A 19,664-nucleotide genomic window follows, 5' to 3' on the forward strand; every position below is an offset into this window, starting at 1 on the left:
TTTCCTCTTTGATTTCTTCAGTGATCACTTCATTATTAAGTAGTGTATTGTTTAGCCTCCATGTGTTTGTATTTTTTACAGATCTTTTCCTGTAATTGATATCTAGTCTCATGGCGTTGTGGTCGGAAAAGATACTTGATACAATTTCAGTTTTCTTAAATTTACCAAGGCTTGATTTGTGACCCAAGATATGATCTATCCTGGAGAATGTTCCATGAGCACTTGAGAAAAATGTGTATTCTGTTGTTTTTGGATGGAGTGTCCTATAAATATCAATTAAGTCCATCTTGTTTAATGTATCATTTAAAGCTTGTGTTTCCTTATTTATTTTCATTTTGGATGATCTGTCCATGGGTGAAAGTGGGGTGTTAAAGTCCCCTACTATGAATGTGTTACTGTTGATCTCCCCTTTTATGGTTGTTAGTATTTGCCTTATGTATTGAGGTGCTCCTATGTTGGGTGCATAAATATTTACAATTATTATATCTTCTTCTTGGATCGATCCCTTGATCATTATGTAGTGTCCTTCTTTGTCCCTTTTAATAGTCCTTATTTTAAAGTCTATTTTGTCTGATATGAGAATTGCTACTCCAGCTTTCTTTTGGTTTCCATTTGCATGGAATATCTTTTTCCATCCCCTTACTTTCAGTCTGTATGTGTCTCTAGTTCTGAAGTGGGTCTCTTGTAGACAGCATATATAAGGGTCTTGTTTTTGTATCCATTCAGCCAATCTGTGTCAATTTATTCTTAAATGGTACAGCAAAAATTATATTTTATAGAAAAATGAAGCAAATATACAAAGTGTAAAATTTCAAATCTAGGTGAAGGGTAAATGGATGTTCATTACAGAATGCGTTCTATGTTTTTGTCAGAAATTTTTCATAATAAAGTTGGTAAATATTTTCTAGGCAGTTTGCTCTTTGTTATCCTTTTAACTTCTATATTATTGGTAAAATCCTTCACACCATTCCCTGATGTTTCACCAGCTATATTCTTAATATTCTCACACTCATTAAATCCTTAGGGTTACTTTTCAGCTCTAATTAATTTTCTGGTAGAACTTAAGCAATGAAGTCTGCATTTGATCTTTACATGTTCTTTATATTCTTATGGATTTTATCAAAGATGAATTTCCTGAAATACAATAAGTGATGGATGGCTTTCTAAATTTGTTACCTTCATTATGTCTTTATATTAAGAAACTCACTAAGTATAATGTTGATAATAATAAAAATTATCATATCTGTTTTTCATTATCATATCTATTTTTCATTCAAAGGAGTTTTTGGCCAGGTAGTTTTTGCAAAATTGTACATGTTATAAACTATCAACCACACTTTTAGGTGGGTACCATTTTATAAATGACACCCAGAAGGGTAAATGTGTTGCCCACTATCACACAGATAGTAAAGGCAATGATGATAAGTATATGTCATTGATTAAAAACTTCCCCACAATTAGTTTGATGACAAATTGAAATTATAATAGAGTATTCATAGTTCAGGCATACAAAAATGTAATCTGGCAGACACTGAGGATCTGGTCTCAGATTCATGCATCACTGAGAACTTGAATTTTCTCTGAATTGTATTAAACTCAAGGACAGCACCAGCTGTTTTCAAAACAGTATTTGCTAGCAGCTGCTAGTTGCAACCTTGTAGTTTAAAAGTCTCCCACCCCCTGACACAATTATGTAATCATTGTGAACCCCAAAGCATCCTTGTTTAACAAGCACCCTTACCTCTTGCCAGCTCACATCCTAATTCTTTTTTTTTTTTTTTTTTTTTTTTTTTATGCGTTACGCGGGCCTCTCACTGCTGTGGCCTCTCCCGTCGCGGAGGACAGGCTCCGGACGCGCAGGCTCAGCGGCCATGGCCCACGGGCCCAGCCGCTCCGCGGCACGTGGGATCCTCCCAGACCGGGGCACGAACCCGCGTCCCCTGCATCGGCAGGCGGACCCTCAACCACTGCGCCACCAGGGAAGCCCCACATCCTAATTCTTGACAACTTATGTAACTTTGCAGTTTTTTACCTTTTTAAGCCTACCCCATTTTATAGTCCAGCAGAACGCAATTCGAGTGGGTTGTGTTTCTTGGGCTGCAGTTCTAACAAACCCCAAATAAAAGCGCTTTTTTCCTTTTTTTCTTCAACCAGGTCTCTGTTCTTGGAATTCTTGGTTAACAGTTACATTAACAGGTTTATTTCCTAATACGAACTTCCTAAAATTTAAGAAGGATTGAGAGGTATTAGAAGGCTGTTACACACTTATTAAATTAACATGTCTGGAAAGAGTCACATTCACAGAATTTCTTTCTGGCATGAATATTTTGCTATTCTGTAAACAGAAAGTGACATGGAAAGGCTCTCCTATATTCCGTTACATTATGAATTCTCTGATGCCAATAAAGATGTGAATGTTGTCTAAAGACCTTCCTACATAACTTAGAGGGTTTCTCAGCAGTATGAAAATTCTGACGTTCAGTAAAGTATGAATTAAGTCTAAAGGCCTTCCCACATTCTTTACACTCACAGGATTTCTCACCAATATGAATTCTCTGATATGGTCTAAGGTCTCCAATATGACTAAAGGCCTTTCCACATTCCTTACATTCATAGGGTTTTATAGCCATATGAATTTTCTGCTGTTGAGTCAACTGTCCACATCAACTAAAGGCCTTATCACATTCTTTACATACATAGAGTTTTAAACCAGAATGAATTCTCAGATGTTCTGTTAGATCTGTTCTATGAATAAAGGCCTTTCCACGTTCTTTACATTCATAGGGCTTTTCACCAGTGTGAATTATCTGCTCAGTAAAATAGAAACTAAATTTAAAGGCCTTCCCGCATTCTATACATTTGTAGGGTTTCACATCAGTATGAATTTTCTTATGTACACTAGCTTGAGAATATACTCCCACAAGTCTTCCCACATTCCTTACATTCATATGATTTCTTACCAGTATGCATTCTATGATGTACTCTAATGTTGTCGTTACAACTAAAAGCCTTCCCACATACCTTACAGTCGAAAGGTTTTATACCAGTATGAACTGTTTTATGTCAATTAAACTGTTTACACACACTAAAGGTTTTTTCATATTGCTTACATTCATAAGGTTTCTTACCTGTATGTATTCTTCCGTGTTCAATGAGGTAAAAATCAAGTCTAAAGGCCTTCCCACATTCCTTACATTCACAGGGTTTCTTGCCTGTATGAATTTTCTGATGCTGTGTAAGGAAAAAAACAAGTAGAAAAGCTTTTCCACAATCTTGACATTCATAGGGTTTCTCACCAGTATGAAATCTCTGATGCAGAGTAAGCTGATAGCTACAACTAAAGACCTTCCCATATACATTACGTTCATAGTTTCTCACCAGTATGAATTTTCTGATGTACACTTAGACACTTTTTTTTTTTTTTTTTTTTTTGGCCACACTGTGTGGCTTGCGGGATCCTAGTTCCCCGACCAGGGATTGAACCTGGGCCGACGGCAGTGAAAGCACCAAGTCCTAACCACTGGACAGCTAGGGAACTCCCGATAGACACTATTAAAGGTATTCCCACATTCTTTACAATCAAAAGTTTATCACCAGAATGAATTTTCTCATGTTGAACAAAATTTGAGCCACAACTAAAGGGTTTTCCACATTCCCTATATTCATAAAGTTTCTATTATGAATTCTCTGATTCAGAGTAAAAGATGAATGTTTTCTACATGTTGGCATGTTATAGATGATTTTCATTTGACTGAAATATCTATCTCGAGGTCCCTGTTGACCCTCAAACTCACTTTTGCTCTGCCACTCATTCCTCAAAATAGATCCTTTAAGACAAGGAGTTTTACTTCCTCCTATTATCTTCCATCGGGATAAACTGATTTCATAAATATCCTCTGGAGATAACTTCTTGGTCTTATACCTGGAGAGTAAACCTAAAAGAAAGCAAAAAAGCAAACAAAGATAACTTTCTAGCAGCCAGCAAAACATACAGTTTCTATCTTAAAAATAGGATACAAAATGAAAACAATTCTTGAAAAGAAATAAATGGCTTAAAGAACTTTCAATATAATTAGGTAGTTTTAAGTCAAAACAATATGAGCTGAGAGAATAATGAGAGATTGTGTAAGACTTTGGTGATTTGAAATTTAGGTGTCAATTAGAATAATCTGGAGAGCTTCTTACAAGTACAGCTGTTTGGGTACCACCCCAGACCAAGATGAATCAAATCTAAAGGAGTAATTGGGCATCTACATGTTTAATAACTTCACAAGATGATTCCAATATAAATCAAAGTTTAGGAGTTCCCATTTAATAATATTAATCATTTCCTTTATTCTTAGAATAAAATCCAAACATGTTACCATAGAATATAATATGGCCTTTGCTTACCTAAAGACTTCTCTGGAAGAAACTGTCCTCTTTACTCTCTTAGGACACTTGCTACTGTTCAGCTCCTAGATTATGCCCACAACCTTTCCATTTCATACAGCTTTTTACAGGCTATTTCATCTCCTAAGAATCACCTCTCCTGGGCTCAGTGAAAGGCTGACTATTCATCCTTTCATCTTAGGTTAAACATTTCTTGCAAAGAAATGCTTGCCCTGCTGACTATAAGTAGATCCATGTTTATTCTCAATCACAACATCATGATTCTTTTCTTCATGTCACAGTTTTCAACATATATACATTAATTTTCGCTTTGCTTTGCTGTTTCTGATTCCCAAACCATCCCAAAGGAAGATATAATTCCTATTTCATTCAAAATAAATAAATTCACCGGGACATAGCAGGTGTTAAATGATTAACTTTAGAATAAAATGATAACTGTCAAACTATGATACTAGAAGAAAATATTACAAAGTCACTGTAATGCAGTTGAATATCACAATTATCACTTAAATAATTTCACAACACTCAAAAGACATTTCTCCCTACCTCTAGTCTCATACCTTACTGCAGTGGTTAAGTGCACTTTTTCCTACTTTACTTCCTATATATATAGGAACTAAAGGAAATTCAAGGTAGCTCAGCCAAATGTGTAAAAGGAAAAAGGTCCTTGTTTTACCTAATAATTCTTTAAGCAGTTATCCAATCAAACAGAGATGTCTCCACCAATACTGTTCATTCCCTGCTGTGCATAGAGATGTGTATAATTAACATATATTCAGTTGAGTTTCACTATTATTCAACCCTCCTAGATGCTCAGTCTGCTTACTTCATAACATTTCACAGATTTCCCTTCTATCCCCTTACATCTAGAACCAACCATTCTTATTCTTTATGGAAAAGTATCTGAATGATTTTTAGATATAGCAGTTATGTATCATATTGAACAGTTATTTAAAAACTGAACAAGGAGACTATAATTTTGGAGAGAGCAGAGTAAGTGAATGGTATGAGGAAATTGTCTGGGGAAACTAGGAGTGTCAGGGAATCTATTAAAAAGGATATTTGGGATAAAACCTAGAGGGTGGCAATCTAGATAAGAGAAGAGCCTACGAAAAATCTAAATAGTGGATGTAAGGTTCAATTTGAAATGAATGGAGAAGAAATTTTCTGTGATTACAATATAAGTATAAAAATGGAGGGAGTTTGAAACAATCTCTGAATATAACACAATAAAAATTTAAATAATAACAGCAAAAAATTAAAAGCTTTTCTATTTGTAAACAATGTACTTAACTAAGCAACTGTTGTTTCAATGAGGAAATACAAATTAAAATATCAGGGACTTCCCTGGTGGTCCAGTAGGTAAGAATCTGTGCTCCCAATGCAGGGGGCCTGGGTTCGATCCCTGGTTGGGGAACTGGATCCTGCATGCATGCCACAACTAAGAGTTTGCATGCCGCAACGAAGATCCTGTGTGCCACAACTAAGACCTGGCACAGCCTAAATAAATAAATATTAAAAACAATTAAAATATCAGACTTTCTAGAAAATTTTGATGACAAAAATAACATCAGAATAGATGGCATACCAATTTAGTGCTCAGAAAAAAAGTCAAAGACTTAAATGGTTATATTAACCTAAATATAAGACTGAACTAAGCACCCTACAAAAAGATAAAAAAGGAATGTAAGCTGAAGTAAAGCAAAAGAAAGGAATAAAGACAAAATGTAATGAGCCAAAAAATACAAAAAGATGGGGTAAACAAATAAAATAGCTGATTCTTAAAAACAAATCAGTAAGAGAAATAAATTCTTGGCCTACCTAATAAAGAAAAAAGAGGAAGAGAAAACTTTTAAATGACAAAGGGGAAATGTCTAAAAGAATATATTTTTTTAATTATGCAAGATTATTTTGTAAATAAATTTTAATCTATATGTGAAATAGTTTTTTGTTTTTGTTTTTGTTTTTGTTTTAGAAAAAGAACTGATCAAAACCAACTCTAAAAAAGATAAAGTGTTGGGCTTCCCTGATGGCACAGTGGTTGAGAGTCCGCCTGCCGATGCAGGGGACATGGGTTCGTGCCCCGGTTCGGGAAGATCCCACATGCTGCAGAGCAGCTAGGCCTGTAAGCCATGGCTGCTGAGCCTGCACGTCCAGAGCCTGTGCTCCGCAACGGGAGAGGCCACAACAGTGAGAGGCCCACGTACCGCAAAAAAAAAAAAAAAAAAAAAAAAAAAAAAAGATAAAGTGTAAATAGACCAACTTCTCTTGAAGAAACAGAGAAGCCTGTCAATGAATTATTCCCCAGGAAAGGTAACAGTAATCCACATTCCTATCATCCAAACTGTGGTCTTTAAGTATTATTCCCTACTAACATCAACCTGAGCTCTTTGGAGAATTTGCAGATTCCTAATCTAAAGCAAGGAAGGTATGTGTGTCCATGATTTCCTGTGCCAAAAAGTAAGGAAGATTGCACAGATTAGTGAATGATGTCAAAATAACATAGGAAACAGCTTAGGAAGCAAGCCAGGCTAACAGTGAGACAACAGGAGAGAGCAAGAGTGAGGGAGGGAGATGGATGATCATTCATTGAAATGCATTTAATCAATGAATATATATATATGTGAAAGAGCATTTCCAATGTCAGCAAGGTGGCTATTTAAATAACTCTACTTGGAAAGTTGATAGTTCAAAAGGAAAAAACAAGCACATTTTCTGCTTTTCTAAATTAAGAACTACTGTTCATCAAAGTCATCAATAAGAGAGTAAGAGGTAAGCCATCATATGCAAGATATTATATATGAAATACACACATACACCCCAACCCTAGTTTCTATGGAGTACTTGTGGATTTCTGATCTGAAGCAGAGAAGGTATGAGTTGAGTCCAGGATTTCCTGTACCAAAAAAGCAAGGAAGATTTCAAAGATTAATGGGTGATGGTTAGATTAATGTGTGGAGGTATAGGTATATATAGATAGGGATAGCTATACATAGATATTTAGCTATATAGATACAGATATATCTCAAGTTGTATCCAGAATAAAAATCAACTCCTAAAAACCAGTAAGAAAAAACCCAGCTAACCAAATAGAACACTGTGTGGAAGACTTCAATGGGCATTTATTAAAAGAGGGTATCCAAATAGTCAACAAAAATAAAGCAGTACTGCAATTTTCAGGGAAATGTGAATTAAAACACAATGCTACCAACTACTCAACAGAATGGCTAAAATGAAAAGATGGGAGAGAAACAATATCAAATGCCTTTAAGGTTGCATAACAAGAAGAATTCTCTTGTACACTAATAGTGGGAATGCAAGCTAGCAAAACTGCTTAGGAAAATTGAAAGTATCACAGTTCAACATATATATCCAGTGTCACCAAATTCCATTCCTAAGTAGACACTTAACAAAAATTTGCAAATATACTCCTTGTTACTCAAATGTGATCTCAACAGATTTCCAGTTTGTGCACTTTCCATCCAGTATGAGACAGGACACCCAGGAATGGTCCTTCCTAGCACTGAGGGAGAAAAGGCTGCTGAACTGGGAAAAACCTGACTCTTGATCAACGATGCTTTCAGAGAAAGATCTTTTATTTTTTTAACTGAAGTACAGTTGATTTACAATGCTGTGTTAGTTTCAGGTGTCAGAGAGAGATCATGATCAAAAGGGGAAACTGAAAATTAACAAACTAATTTAAAAAGGAGTTAGGAGGCCAGGAGGCAGAGTTCTTAAAACCAACCACTCATGTCAATTGCATACCCAATAGGAAGAGAGGTACTTTGCATCTCCAACAGGAAGAAGGATACTACTTTACTACCAAGTAGGAGGAAGAATTTTTCCTTTCCTGGCAACAGCCCAGCCAGTGAGCAACTGTCACAACTCAGCCAATAAAATGCCACTCACTTCAAACTCCTGGTTTCCTCCAATGAACTCTTCGTAATAGCCACTCCCACTCCCTCTTCTCCTCTATAAAACAAAACAAAACAAAACAAAAAAACTCTCTCCTTTGGACTTGCCTGTGGTTTGCCATAGATTGCATGTCCTGAATCGCAATTCTTTGCTGTTCCCAAATAAACCCACTTTGCTGGTAAAATAACTGGCTGATATATTGTTTTAGGTAAACAATTGGAAGACTAAACATCATAAAGATGTTCGTTCATTAAGAAATGTAATGTAAGGCCAATTAGAATATAACAAGAGGAGCTTCAAGATGGCAGAAGAGTAAGACATGGACATCATCTTCCTCCCCACAAATACATCAGAAATACATCTACATGTGGAACAATTCCTACAGAACACCTACTGAACGCTGGCAGAAGACCTCAGACTGCCCAAAAGGCAAGAAACTCCCCACATACATGGGTAAGGCAAAAGAAAAAAGAAAAAACAGAGACAAAAGAATAGGGACGGGACCTGCACCAGTGGGAGGAAGCTGTGAAGGAGGAAAGGTTTCCACACATTAGGAAGCCCCTTTGCGGGCAGAGACTGCGGGTGGGGGAAGGGGGAAACTTCAGAGCCACAGAGAATAGCACAGCAACAGGGGTGCGGAGGGCAAAGCGGAGAGATTCCTGCACAGAGGATCGGTGCCGACCAGCACTCACCAGCCCGAGAGGCTTGTCTGCTCACCCGCTGGAATGGGTTGGGGCTGGGAGCTGAGGCTCTGGCTTCAGTGGAACCCCAGGGAGAGGACTGGTGTTGGCTGCGTGAACACAGCCTGAAGGGGCTAGTGCGCCACAGCTAACCGGGAGAGAGTCTGGGAAAAAGTCTGGAGCTGCCGAAGAGGCAAGAGACTTTTTCTTCCCTCTTTGTTTCCTGTTGCGCGAGAAGAGGGGATTAAGAGCGCCACTTAAAGGAGCTCCAGAGACTGGCGCGAGGCGCAGCTATCAGCACAGACACCAGAGACAGGCATGAGACGCTAAGGCTGCTGCTGCCGCCACCAAGAAGCCTGTGCGCGAGCACAGGTCACTATCCACACCCACCTTCTGGGGAGCCCATGCAGCCCGCCACTGCCAGGGTCCCGTGATCCAGGGACAACTTCCCCGGAAGAACACACGGCATGCCTCAGGCTGCTGCAACGTCATGCCTGCCTCTGCCGCCGCAGGCTTGCCCTGCTCTCCGTACCCCTCCCTCTCCCTGGCCTGAGTGAGCCAGAGCCCCCGAATCAGCTGCTCCTTTAACCCCATCCTGTCTGAGCAAAGAACAGACGCCCTCAGGTGACCTACATGCAGAGGCGGGTCCAAATCCAAAGCTGAACCCCAGGAGCTGTGCGAACAAAGAACAGAAAGGGAAATTTCTCCCAGCAGCCTCAGGAGCAGCGGATTAAATCTCCACAATCAACTTGATGTACCCTACATCTGTGGAACAGCTGAATAGACAAAGAATCATCCCAAATTGAGGAGGTGGACTTTGGGAGCAATGACATATATATTGTTTTCCCTTTTCCTCATTTTGTGAGTGTGTATGTGTATGCTTCTGTGTGTGATTTTCTCTGTATAGCTTTGCTTTTACCATTTATCCTAGGGTTCTGTCCGTCCTTTTTTTTTAGTTTGTATTTGTTTTTAGTATAATGGTTAGCACTTGTTATCATTGGTGGATTTGTTTTCTGGTTTGGTTGCTCTCTTCTTTCTTGCTTTCTATTTTTTAATTACTTAAAAACTTTTTAAAAATACTTATCTTTTTTAATAACTTTTAAATTTTATCTTTTTCTTTCCTTCTTTCTTTTTTTTTCTCCCTCTTATTCTGAGTCGTGTGGATGACAGGCTCTTGGTGCTCCAGCCAGGTGACAGGGCTGTGCCTCTGAGGTGGGAGAGCCAACTTCAGGACACTGGTCCACAAGAGACCTCCCAGCTCCATATAATATCAAACGGTGAAAATCTCCCAGAGATCTCCATCTCAACACCAAGACCCAGCTCCACTCAATGACCAGCAAGCTACAGTGCTGGACACCCTGTGCCAAACAGCTAGCAAGACAGGAACACAACCCCATCCATTAGCATAAAATCATAATAAGGCCACACACACCCAAAAATCATAAAATCATATGATAAAATTATATGGTCATAATAAGGCCACACACACCCCAAAATACACCACCAGACATGGACCTGCCCACCAGAAAGACAAGATCCAGCCTCATCCACCAGAACACAGGCACTAATCCCCTCCACCAGGAAGCCTACACAACCCACTGAAACAACTTTAGCCACTGGGGACAGACACCAAAAACAACGGAAACTACGAACCTGCAGCCTGTGAAAAGGAGACCCCAAACACACTAAGTTAAGCAAAATGAGAAGACAGAGAAACACATAGCAGATGAAGGAACAAGGCAGAAACCCACCAGACCTAACAAATGAAGAGGAAATAGGCAGTCTACCTGAAAAAGAATTCAGAATAATGATAGTAAAGATGATCCAAAATCTTCTAAATAGAATGGAGAAAATACAAGAAACGTTTAACAAGGACCTAGAAGAACTAAAGAGCAAACAAACAGTGATGAACAACACAATAAATGAAATTAAAAATTCTCTAGAAGGGGTCATAGCAGAATAACTGAGGCAGAAGAACGGATAAGTGACCTAGAAGATAAAATAGTGGAAATAACTACTGCAGAGCAGAATAAAGAATAAAGAGAATTGAGGACAGTCTCAGAGACCTCTGGGACAACATTAAACGCAGCAACATTCAAATTATAGGGGTCCCAGAAGAAAAAGAAAGGGACTGAGAAAATATTTGAAGAGATTATAGTTGAAAACTTACCTAATATGGGAAAGGAAATAGTTAATCAAGTCCAGGAAGCACAGAGAGTCCCATAAAGGATAAATCCAAGGATAAAACACACCAAGACACATATTAATCAAACTGTCAAAAATTAAATACAAAGAAAAAATATTAAAAGCAGCATGGGAAAAACAACAAATAACACACAAGGGAATCCCCATAAGGTTAACAGCTGATCTTTCAGCAGAAACTCTGCAAGCCAGAAGGGAGTGGCAGGACATATTTAAAGTGATGAAGGAGAAAAACCTACAACCAAGATTACTCTACCCAGCAAGGATCTCATTCAGATTTGACGGAGAAATTAAAACCTTTACAGACAAGCAAAAGCTAAGAGAATTCAGCACCACCAAACCAGCTTTTACAACAAATGCTAAAGGCAAGAAACACAACAGAAGGAAAAGACCTACAATAAAAAACCCAAAACAATTAAGAAAATGGTAATAGGAACATACATATCAATAATTACCTTAAATGTAAATGGATTAAATGCTCCAACCAAAAGACACATACTGGCTGAATGGATACAAAAACAAGACCCATATATATGTTGTCTACAAGAGACCCACTTGAGACCTAGGGACACATACAAACTGAAAGTGAGGGGACGGAAAAAGATATTCCATCCAAATGGAAATCAAAAGAAAGCTGGAGTAGCAACTCTCATATCAGACAAAATAGACTTTAAAACAAAGACTATTACAAGAGACATAAAAGGACACTACATAATGATCAAGGGATCAATCCAAGAAGAAGATATAACAATTGTAAATATTTATGCACCCAACATAGGAGCACCTCAATACATAAGGCAAATACTAACAGCCATAAAAGGGGAAATCGATGGGAACACAATCATAGTAGGGGACTTTAACAACCCACCTTTACCAATGGATAGATCATCCAAAATGAAAATAAAAAAGGAAACACAAGCTCTAAATGATACATTAAATAAGATGGGCTTAATTGATATTTATGGGACATTCCATCCAAAGACAACAGAATACACTATCTTCTCAAGTGCTCATGGAACATTCTCCAGGATAAATCATATCTTGGGTCACAAATCAAGCCTTGGTAAATTTAAGAAAACTGAAATCATATCAAGTATCTTTTCTGACCACAATGCTATGATACTAGATATCAATTACAGGAAAAAATCTGTAAAAAATACAAACACATGGAGACTAAACAATACAATACTTAATAACCAAGAGATCACTGAAGGAATCAAAGAGGAAATTAAAAAATACCTAGAAACAAATGACAATGAAAACACGATGACCCAAAACCTATGGGACACAGCAGAAGCAGTTCTAAGAGGGAAGTTTATAGCAATACAATCCTACCTCAAGAAACAAGAAACATCTCAAATAAACAACTTATCCTTACACCTAAAGCAATTAGAGAGAGAAGAACAAAGAAACCCCAAAGTTAGCAGAAGGAAAGAAATCATAAAGATCAGATCAGAAATAAATGTAAAAGAAATGAAGGAAACAATAGCAAAGATCAATAAAACTAAAAGCTGGTTCTTTGAGAAGATAAACAACATTGATAAACCATTAGCCAGACTCATCAAGAAAAAATGGGAGAAGACTCAAATCAATAGAATTCGAAATGAAAAAGAAGAAACAACTGACACTGCAGAAATACAAAGGATCATGAGAGATTACTACAAGCAACTATATGCCAAAAAAATGGACAACCTGGAAGAAATGGACAAATTCTTAGAAATGCACAACCTTGCGAGACTGAACCAGGAAGAAATAGAAAATATGAACAGACAAATCACAAGCACTGAAATTGAAACTGTGATTTAAAAACTTCCAAAACACAAAAGCCCAGGCCCAGAGGGCTTCACAGGTGAATTCTATCAAACATTTAGAGAAGAGCTAACACTTGTCCTTCTCAAACTCTTCCAAAATATAGCAGAGGGAGGAAGACTCCCAAACTCATTGTACGAGGCCAGCATCACTCTGATACCAAAACCAGACAAAGATGTCACAAAGAAAGAAAACTACAGGCCAATATCACAGATGAACATAGATGCAAAAATCCTCAACAAAAAACTAGCAAACAGAATGTAATAGCACATTAAAAAGATCACACAACATGATCAAGTTGAGTTTATCCCAGGAATGCAAGGATTCTTCAATATATGCAAATCAATCAATGTGATACACCATATTAACAAATTGAAGGAGAAAAACCGTATGATCATCTTAATAGATGCAGAGAAAGCTTTTGAGAAAATTCAACACCCATTTATGATAAAAACCCTCCAGAAAGTAGGCATAGAGGGAACTCTCCTCAACATAATAAAGGCCATGTATGACAAACCCACAGCCAACATCGTCCTCAATGGTGAAAAACTGAAACCATTTCCACTAAGATCAGGAACACTCACCACTCTTAGTCAACATCGTTTTGGAAGTTTTAGCCACAGCAATCAGAGAAGAAATAAAAGGAATCCAAATCAGAAAAGAAGAAGTAAAGTTGTCACTGTTTGCAAATGACATGATACTATACATAGAGAATCCTAAAGGTGGTACCAGAAAACTACTAGAGCTAATCAATGAATTTGGTAAAGTAGCAGGATACAAAATTAATGCACAGAAATCTTGCATTCCTATAAACTAATGATGAAAAAATCTGAAAGTGAAATTAAGACAACACTCCCATTTACCACTGCAACAAAAAGAATAAAATATCTAGGAATAAACCTACCTAAGGAGACAAAAGACCTGTATGCAGAAAATTATAAGACACTGATGAAAGAAATTAAAGATGATACAAATAGATGGAGAGATATACCATGTTCTTGGATTGGAAGAATCAACATTGTGAAAATGACTCTACTACCCAAAGCAATCTACAGATTCAAGGCAATCCCTATCAAACACACCACTGGCACAGAACTAGAACAAAAAATTTCACAATCTGTATGGAAATACAAAAGATCCCGAATAGCCAAAGCAATCTTGAGAAAGAAAAATGGAGCTGGAGGAATCAGGCTCCCTGATTTCAGACAAAGCCACATGTAATCAAGACAGTATGGTACTAGCACAAAAACAGAAATACAGATCAATGGAACAGGATAGAAAGCCCAGAGATAAACCCACGCACATATGGTCACCTTACCTTTGATAAAGGAGGCAAGAATATACAGTGGAAAAAAGACAGCCTCTTCAATAAGTGGTGCTGGGAAAACAGGACAGTTACATGTAAAAGAATGAAATTAGAACACTCCCTAACATCATACACAAAAATAAACTCAAAATAGATTAGAGACCTAAATGTAAGACCAGACACTATAAAACTCTTAGAGGAAAACATAGGAAGAACATTCTGACATAAATCACAGCAAGATCTTTTTTGATCCACCTCCTAGAGTAATGGAAATAAAAATAAACAAATGGGACCTAATGAAACTTAAAAGCTTTTGCACAGCAAAGGAAACCATAAACAAGATGAAAAGAGAACCCTCAGAATGGGAGAAAATATTTGCAAATGAATCAACAAAGGATTAATCTCCAAAATATATAAACAGCCCATGCAGCTCAATATTAAAAAGCAAAGCCACCCAATCCAAAAATGGGCAGAAGAACTAAATAGACATTTCTCCAAAAAAGACATACAGATGGCCAAGAAGCACATGAAAAGCTGCTCAATATCACTAATTATTAGAAAAATGCAAATCAAAACTGCAATGTAGTTATCACCTCACACCAGTTAGAATGGGCATCATCAGAAAATCTACAAACAACAAATGCTGGAGAGGGTGTGGAGAAAAGGGAACTCTCTTGCACTGTTGGTGGGAATGTAAATTGATACAGCCACTATGGAGAATAGTATGGAGGTTCCTTAAAAAACTAAAAATAGAATTACCATATGATCCAGCAATCCCAGTACTGGGCATATACCCAGGGAAAACCATAATTCAAAAAGACACATGCACCCCAATGTTCACTGCAGCACTATTTACAATAGCCAGGTCATGGAAGCAACCTAAATGCCCATCAACAGACGAATGGATAAAGATGTGGTACATATATACAGTGGAATATTACTCAGCCATAAAAAGGAACAAAATTGGGTCATTTGTTGAGACGTGGATAGATATAGAGACTGTCATACAGAGTGAAGTAAGTCAGAAAGAGAAAGACAAATATCGTATATTAATGCATGTATGTGGAACCTAGAAAAATGGTACAGATGAACCAGTTTTCAGGGCAGAAATTGAGACATAGATGTAGAGAACAAACGTATGGACACCAAGCAGGGAAGGCGGCAGGGTGGTGCGAGTGGTGGTGTGATGAATTGTGCAATTGGGATAGACACGTATCCACTGACGTGTATAAAATTGATGACTAATAAGAACCTGCTGTATAAAAAAATAAATAAAATTAAATTTAAAAATTAAAAAAAAATAGGTTGTCCTGAAGAGGTTAAAAAATCTCATTGTTTCCATAGGATTCAAAAGTCATGTGCTACTCCAAAGGCATAGTGACTGTCAGTATAAATAACTGCTATCTGGTCTTAGTTGGCAAGCTCTGGTTAAGGCAATTAATAGAGGTTATTCTGCTGACTTTGTTTTTGGTATATAAGAGCTTTCATTTATGTCCACTGTGGGCATTACTACATATCCAACTTGGTAATGTACCTGCTCATTCTTTAAGTAGGACACATCTGTAATTCAAATTAGATCAGCATTACCAATAGGAGCTTTTTGTAATTCATTCCTGGGAGCAAGATGATAATCAGTTAACAAAATGCAGTCATGTGTTTTCTTTCTGTGGTTCTGGAAGCAAAGTTGCAAGGTTAAGGTTATTACATTGAACCAAAGTAATATTAGGTGCAGAAAGCAACAATATTTCATAAGAAGTTAGTCATCTTACAGAATAGTGCTGAGTGTGGTAAGAGTTTAGAAGACACTCAACTGAGTGTGGGACATATAATAAATAGTTAAAGGAGACCCCATTTCTATTTCTTCAGTAACCTTACACAAGAAAGCCACTGTTGAAACAGCCCTCATAAAAAGTGGAAGTCCTTTCACTTCTGGGTCTAATTTTGCTTTGGAGCATAAAGGCAATTCATCTACAAGCATTTTTGCAAAAGCATAAGAGTAAGACAGCAAATGCCTATAAATTAAAAGACTTAAAATCATGGTTAGTGACTTCCCTGGTGGTCCAGTGGTTAGGATGCCATGCTCCCAATGCAGAGGGCTTGGGTTCAATCCCTGGTCAGGGAACTAGATCCCACATACATGTCACAACTAAGAGTCCACATGCCACAAATAAAATATCCTGCATGAAGCAACTGAAGGATCTTGCATGCTGCAGTGAAGATCCTGCACGTGGCAATGAAGATCCCACATGCTGCAACTAAGACCCAGCACAGACTAATAAATATTTAAAAAACACAAAACATGGTTGAAGACCTGATTACATGCCACTGTCATGGAAATTTCACTATTTCTGTGACATACAACATTTTAAGATAATAACTAGAATTATGACTGACTACACACCAGGACATTTCAAATTTTAGGAACTTCGTATAATTTCTAGAATATTTATATTAACAACCCATACAATATAATCTAAGAAGGTTTATCATTACTCATTTCACCACGTTTCCCAGGTAATTTAACATACCAGATAAATCTAATTAGTTTAATATTTCCCTTTGAGATGTTCAGAGGCCCTCTGAAGCATCCCAAAGTTAGCTAGAGATCAGAAGAACTTCATTTAGAATTTGATTTGAGGAAGTCTTTCAAAGATATCAAAAGGTTTTAAACACATGACCAAGTAAGATCATAAATCACTGTGAAACAATACTTATTCATTTAACCAAAGTGACAATAAAAGATTTCAAGGGCAAATTCAGAAAGGCACAACAGACTGCCTAAGAGGTAAAGAAACTGTACAATACGCTATCAAAATCAGATCAATAGTACAAGAAAATTTTATCCTCTTTACAGAGAAAAACACAAATTCTAGTTTTGTACCATTTTATTTTCAATATTAAAATTCATCCCTTTAATTAAATTCAATCTAATCTTAGTCCTGACCATGCCTAAAACTCTTTTCTCACAGTTCCCTTTATATTATTTAAAATTTTTTAATTTTTTTTTTGGCTGCATTGGATCTTTAATGCTGAGCGTGGGCTTTCTGTAGCTGTGGAGAGCGTGGGCTACTCCTTGTGGTGGTGCGTAGGCTTCTCATTGCAGTGGCTTCTCTTCTTGCAGAGCACAGGCTCTAGGTGCATGGGCTTCAGTAGTTGCAGCACACAGGCTCAGCAGTTGTGGCTCGTGGGCTCTAGAGCACAGGTTCAGTAGTTGTGGTGCACAGGCTTAGTTGCTCTGTGGCATGTGGGATCTTCCTGGACCAGGGATCGAACCCATGTGCCCTGCATTGGCAGGTGGATTCTTAACCACTGTGCCACCAGGGAAGTCCTGAAGTATTTTTATTTTTAATATTTATTTATTTATTTGGCTGTGCCGGATCTTAGCTGCGGCACGCAGGATCCTTTAGTTGCGGCATGCGGGATCTAGTTTCCTGACAAGGGATCGAACCCAGGCCTCCTGCACTGAGAGCATGGAGTCTTAACCACTGGATCACCAGGGAAGTCCCTCACAGTTCCCTTTTTAAAATAATTTCTAGAAGTATATGCCACTTCATAGTACAATATTTCAATAATAATGCAAAAGATACATGTACAAAAATAATGCAGAAGATTATTAATAATCTCAAACATATTTAGCCTCTCTGTAATAAGAGGTCTAAAGTAAGTCAATATAGATTTCTTTAGCAATAAATGTTTCAGTATTTTATCTTATTAAAAGTGATCTAAGGCTTACCTGGTGGCACAGTGGTTGAGAGTCCGCCTGCCGATGCAGGGGACACGGGTTCGTGCCCCGGTCCGGAAGATCCCACATGCCACGGAACGGCTGGACCCATGAGCCATGGCCGCTGAGCCTGCGCGTCCGGAGGCTGTGCTCCATAACGGGAGCGGCCACAACAGTGAGAGGCCCGCGTACTGCAAAAAAAAAAAAAAAAAAAAAAAAAGTGATCTAGACAGTCAATGAATTGCCATCATTTAACTTAATGTAGCAGAACTGTGAGGTTTCAAGTTAACAAAAATCTGGAGAAATTGTTTTCAGGTAGACACATCATAAAACGTAATCATTCTTAAAGAGTTCACCCAAATACTTTGATCCCATTTATCTCTATTTCATTACTTATGAAAATATCATACCAAGTTAATTATCTTGTTGACAAATTTTATAACAGAGGTAACATGAGCTTATTGGCATTTAGTAAACCTAGGTACAATAAAAGTATTATATTTAATGTTGATGACTTTAAAGATGTGTCTATATTAATTAAACCATTAACTAAAACTTGTTTTCACTTATTAAAGATTAATCTCAGATCATATGAACATTTAAAAATTTGGGATAGCTTGAGTTACATTCAGAAGTATTTGATTTCTAAGTACTTACTTTTAAGTCAATTAAATACAGCTCTTTTACAAATTATTTTTGGTAATATCATCTGGAGGTAGGGACATATCATATTTATAATGTACACACAGACATACATATATCCAAATAGACACAGAGGTCTCATAGTTTTCCTGCTCGAGTTTTAAAAGGCCTCTTTTCCCTTTTTTTTTCTTTTTTCAGTTTTAGTTTCTACTAGTTGAGCTAAGACTGTAGTCTCAGGAAATGTAGGATGTGTTTACATTTCAAGGACATGATAAGAGTTACAACTTCAAACTTTCTCCCAAAATTACTTTTGTTCTCTCAGGGTCAGAATTTTGAAAAGATGTTTTATTAAGCCCACTTTCTCTAATTAGGCATGCAAGAATCAGTTTTGGAATGTCAAAAAGTTCCACCCTGGCCATGTTAAGAGTTAAGATACACAGACTGAGAAGATATGAGAAATGTTTAATAAACAGCTATAAGATCTAAAGAACAGAGATGAACAATACAATAACTGAAATGAAAACTACACTATAAGGAATCAACAGTAGAATAAAGAGGCAGAAGTATGGATAAGTGATCTGGAAGACAGAATGGTGGAAATCACTGCTGTGGAACAGGATGAAGAAAAAAGAATGAAAAGAAATGAGGACAGTCTAAGAGACTTCTGGGAAAACATTAAACGCACCAACATTCTCATTATAGGGGTCCAGAAGGAGAAGAGAGAGAGAAAGTACCTGAGAAAATATCTGAAGAGATAATAGCTGAAAATGTCCCTAACATGGGAAACAGTCACCGAAGTCCAGGAAGCACAGAGTACCAGGCAGGATAAACCCAAGGAGGAACATGCTGAGACACATATTAATCAAATTGACAAAAATTAAAGACAAGGGCTTCCTTGGTGGTGCAGTGGTTAAGAACCCACCTGCCAATGTAGGGGACACGGGTTTGAGCCCTGGTCTGGGAAGATCCCACATGCTGCAGAACAAATAAGCCCACG

At 37.5% G+C, this 19,664-nt stretch overlaps 1 long non-coding RNA gene across 1 annotated transcript; it reads right to left on the minus strand.

Annotated features, from left to right (window-relative positions):
• Positions 1 to 2,145: 2,145 nt before the first annotated feature.
• LOC116744652 lies at positions 2,146 to 18,101 on the minus strand. The gene is made up of 6 exons (XR_004347112.1): positions 18,038 to 18,101; positions 15,839 to 15,976; positions 5,069 to 5,134; positions 3,795 to 3,935; positions 3,129 to 3,231; positions 2,146 to 2,219 (listed from the first exon to the last, which is right to left on the minus strand). It is a non-coding gene; the product is annotated as an uncharacterized LOC116744652 (long non-coding RNA).
• Positions 18,102 to 19,664: the final 1,563 nt, after the last annotated feature.

This window comes from Phocoena sinus, chromosome 19 (assembly GCF_008692025.1).
Source record: "Phocoena sinus isolate mPhoSin1 chromosome 19, mPhoSin1.pri, whole genome shotgun sequence".
NCBI lineage: Eukaryota > Metazoa > Chordata > Mammalia > Artiodactyla > Phocoenidae > Phocoena > Phocoena sinus.